The following is a 4,990-nucleotide window of genomic DNA, read 5'->3' as shown; positions in this document are numbered from 1 at the left end:
GAGAGGAAGGTCAGCAAGGGGTGGCCGGCGGCTGGGGCGGTAGCGTCCCCCAAGTCGCCCGGCGCGGACGACGCGAGGGCATGGATTGTTCATGTGTGACTTAATCGACTCAATTGTACTACTGCTGTGATGATCGTCGTAAAATATGACACGACTTCGTGTTGAGAACTTGAGATTGAACAGTATCCATTACCACGTACAAATCCATGCAACAAAATGTTCGGGAGCAGGAAATTTTATGTAGTACTTTTCAAAGCATTTAATAGTAAAGATATGCTAAGTGTCATCTGAACTTAAACTTATACTATGAGAACAGTACATATTACAGTCTGTCTTTCGTGTCTCTTACAGTGGTAGGCTCGTAGCACACCAGACCACACCAATCAAGATAAAATCAAAGAATCAAGAAGTACTGAATTGAAACATGCGAATAGCACTGCTATCACGACTTAAACGTCACAGCGAGTGTTAAGCGTGGCAGCGGCGGGTGCGACGACCTCTGGCCGGCTGACGACCCCGATGTGGGTGAGCAACGCCCACAGCAGCGTTATCAGCTCACCACCTCGCGCAATGGCCTCGGCGTGGGCGTCGACGTTGTTCGATGGAGCGGCATAGAGGATCATCTCGGACCAGAAGTCGGCGAGGACTTCCCAGGCCGCCTCTTCTCCTTCGTCCTCCACCAACTCTACGAGTTTCTTCCCAAGCTCTGCGCCATTCTTGAGTACGTTGTGCGCTTCAGCCCTCGCACTCAGCGCCTGGACCAGCTATTCGGGATTTGACACCGCCCCGGCAGCCGCCAGTGCACGCTTGGCGTCCTTTTGAACAGCCTTGTACAAGCTCTTGCACCACTTGTTGTCGTCGGGGAGTAGCTCAGGGACATAGGCCACCAAGTAGGCACAGTAGCGTGACAAGTGCGTGGCGGCAATCTGATGAGCAGAGTCAGGCTGGCGTGGACGCTCCGATCTTCTCACTTCTAGGATGCTCGTGGCAATGTGGGCCACGAGCATGGTATCAGCTACACCTTTGATGCCACTGGACGCTGAGAGGGGGTTGTTGCCGGCCAGCAGATGTAGCCTTGTGCACAGGGACGCCACGCCATTGCTTGGGCTCCAACCGGGGCTTCTCAGTGGCCTGAGGACGGCGGTCTTTAGTGCGCTTGGTACTTTCTTCCTGTCAAGCAGAGGGATGAGTCGTCGAAGAAGAGCCACTGGATTTGTGCTTGGATGGAGCGCCAATACCGAGCACTGGTTCATTTTGTCCTCCTAATGCTTTAGCAACTTAAATTTTCCGCGCAACAGAAGGCCAAGAAACTTCTTCTTCCAAGGTGATTGCTGCCAAGAAGAAGCGTGCCTAACATAGTGGCAGACTAAGTATACTTTAGTCCAGTTAGAGTAGATGTAATAAGCTGTCTCCCGCACCTCGGCAAGCACAACTAGTGCCCCAAGTAATAACACCGGTACATCATCAAAGTAAGTATTTCCATATTTTTTCCAGTCTGAAGTATCACAATACGTGAAACAGTGCATCTGCCCACCATCATCCCATTCCCATGATGCCCATGAAGCATACCCCAGAATTGCAAGAGTGGTCACCAATATGTAGAATAAGCTCCAACCCATGCTTAGGAGTGAAATAAATATGCACAAACTGGGCATCCAACTCTTTGAATACGAGATTGGAAAAGGTGAATAATAATATTCGTGAAGAAAAGAAAGCTCATCTGCGATCACTCCAAATGCTCTTTCATCATCACCATCTTGGAGCAACACTTGTGGCAACAAGATATTGGCTTTCATGAAACCAGTCTCGTCAATTGTATGACTTGCAAAACGACATCTTACACTACAGGAACAGGGCTCTAAGCCGACAGCCAAATATATGCCGACGGCTACCGTCGGCCTAGTCCGAGCTATGCCGACAGCTAGCTCCTGGCCGTCGGCATACAAAGGCCGTCGGGCTATCCACGTCTACGCCGACAGCAGCCGTCGGCACACAACAACCGTCGGCTTATCCAAGACAACGCCTACAGCTGCCGTCGGCATACATAGGCCGTCAGCATAGATGCGGGCCTGCCGACAACGGGCATCACGGCCGGCTAACGACGTCAAATCTATGCCGACGGCCGTGACGGGCGGCCGTCGGCATAGATACGGGTGACACATCACCGATCCAGAGCGCACCGACCAGGACCTATGCCGACGGTAGCCGTCGGCATATCTGACACGTCATCGATCCGCGGCGCTGTCCATCTACCCTTGCCGCAGCTACGTCGGCATAGTTTTTTTTCGTCTTTTTTTCTTTTTTTCCATATAGTATTATTATTATTATTATTATTATTATTATTATTATTATTATTATTATTAAGCATACAGTATGTAATAAGCATACATATAGATTGTGTTGGCGGAGGTGGTGCTTTTGACGGAGGTGGTGGTGGTTATGGCGGAGGTGGTGCTTTTGGCGGGGGTGCTCTTGCTTCATGATTCCGTGCATGTGGCCATCGTGCCATGCCTTTCATATTCCTACTTTTATCATGTTTCATGTCTTGCACTACTTTTATGTTCATGAACTTCCATCGGTGATGATCTTTAGATGATGTGATGAACTTGAGTATGTTCACATAATGAATTGTCATATTTCTGCATAATTTCATATTGTTCTGTTTTGAAATGCTGTCAAATGAATTGGAAAAGAGAAAACAGGGAAAATAAAAAAAACAAAAAAAACTATGCCTACGGCAAAGCCGTCGGCATATATACGCCCAGGAGTTACCAGGGCTTGCCACGTGGCAAACTATGCCGACGGCTTTGCCGTAGGCATAGCCCTGCTGCCAGGAGAAACCATGCCGACGGCTTTGCCGTAGGCATAGCCCTGCCGCCAGGAGAAGCCGGGGGACGACACGTGGCGCAGGTATGCCGACGGCTAGGTCGTCGGCATAGATGGAAATCTATGCCGACGGCTTTCCATCTATGCCGACGGCCAAGCCGTCGGCATACCTGCGCCACGTGTCATCTCCTGAATCGCGCCACGTGTCGTCTCCTGAATCGCGCTGTTGACGGCGCCGTCCGCTGCCGTCAGACGGAAAACAACGCCGACAGCTAAACTATGCCGACGGCTATCCCACGGCCGTCGGCATATGCACCTATGCCGACGGCTATACTACGCCGACGGTCTGACACATCTACGCTGACGTGATCTACGCCGACGGGGCTATGCCGACGGCGGCAGTAGGCATAGATCTATGCCGACGGCAAAGGACCTATGCCGACGGCCTTGGGCCGTAGGCATATCCCGCGAGTCCGGTAGTGTTAGCAGCTTGAACAAAGCAAAGGAAAAGCATAAATCTTTAAACCACTTCGTTGAAGACCTCAAAAGTATGTCATCCTCCAACTGCCAGACTTTGTCAATGGTCACTAAGCCGTTGTTCTCTATCCTTGTCCTATTAGCTTGGTTGAGACTATAACCATTAGGCTCCTTCTGTACCAATGTTGTGTCCTCTCCTATAACCATGAGTGGAGGAAGGGAAACCTCAGTTGCTAGCTCGTCATGCTCGCTTTCATCCTTTAGCTGCTCCATGTATCCAACAATGAGATGAGGATTGCGCCCAAATGCTAATGAACCTCTGGCTCCGTACCAAGCATAATATTTGACAAGTAGTTTGACAATGATAAGAGCAAACAGTGGAAGAAGGATGAATACATCTTCAGTGTCCACCATTTTTAGGGACCATTTTTCAAATGAATAATAACCCTTACCAAGGAAATCAACGGCAAGGTAAGAGGTCCATATTGCTTGAAGAAGCAGTACTGTGGCGGAAGGGCCAATGTTTTGGTCTTTCTTTTCATCACCAGCAACTATTGCAGTGGTGTTGACGGCAGCGATCTGAACAAGACTAGCCCACATCAAGACAGAGATTATGTGGTCCTGTGGGTTGCACCATCGTGTTATCATGTCTAGATCAGGTGAATAAAGAGCAACAGGGTCATCATAACCGATTGTAGAGATAACATAGGAGAGGATAGGCAGGAACAAGATGTTGGCACCAAGGAAGAGGAAGCCGGTCAATGGATGGTGACGGTAGCGCTGACCATAGGCACCGATCCCAACCATAACTCCAATCACAATGGTGCTCACAACCAGCACAGTGTTCACTCGCAACATCTGCCCATTTATGTGCTTAGAGAAGGCATTGATTGCTTGAATGGAGCAGTTTCCGGTGTTCATGATCTGCTCAACACACGTGTCAATTTCCAACATTAGTACAAGTTGAATTTGTTAGACAAACGCGCATAAAGAAGAACTGAAGAACACTGTAGGAATCACCAGTATTGAATTAATTCACCAATAGATTGTTGTGCTAGCAAGATTAGATTAGTATAAAGGAAATTACCTTACACAAGGGTGGAGGTCGACTGGAGACGTCAATCCGGACCGCACAGGGCTGGGACTCCCAGGATATTTTTCCTTCTGGTTTGCTTGAGCCTTGGTTTGCAAGCATGTGTGCTAGGAGGGTATGGAATTGTCTAGGAAGATAACGGCAAAGGCAGGAAGTCCATATTGATTGACAGTGGCTGTGCACGCAAGGTGCAGATTTTAAATGGGACACCAGCAAAACGAATCAATGGACGAGAGTGGGTGCGCGTCGGTTAGATCGATACAAAAAGAGATGCTTGGTCCAGGCCTTGAAAATCGTAATTAAGTTGTTTGCTCTGTCATAAACAAACGCCACGCCAGGGCAGTTGCCTCGGTTTCGGATGATGCGAAAAGATGCTCATTTTTCCTACTGTCTGGCCATTCCCACTTAAAAACAAAGGAATGAACGTGCCACCGCGTGATGGGACTTTTTATTTTTTTAACACAGTACAATCAAAGTCGCTCATTTCACGAGCATACACTCATCCTTATGGCTTTTCATTTTGTTTGAAGGTCATGTTAAGGAGATGGTTTTTGTTTTCAGTTTGAAGATCATGTGAACGAGAGGCTGGGCGTA

The 4,990-nt window shown here is 48.7% G+C and overlaps 1 pseudogene; it reads right to left on the bottom strand.

Annotated features, from left to right (window-relative positions):
• Positions 1 to 449: 449 nt before the first annotated feature.
• On the bottom strand, positions 450 to 4,269 carry LOC125547334 (annotated as a pseudogene).
• Positions 4,270 to 4,990: the final 721 nt, after the last annotated feature.

This window comes from Triticum urartu, chromosome 3 (assembly GCF_003073215.2).
Source record: "Triticum urartu cultivar G1812 chromosome 3, Tu2.1, whole genome shotgun sequence".
Lineage (NCBI taxonomy): Eukaryota > Viridiplantae > Streptophyta > Magnoliopsida > Poales > Poaceae > Triticum > Triticum urartu.
Note: the sequence above shows the minus strand (reverse complement) of the source record. Positions and strands in the feature narration are given on the sequence as shown.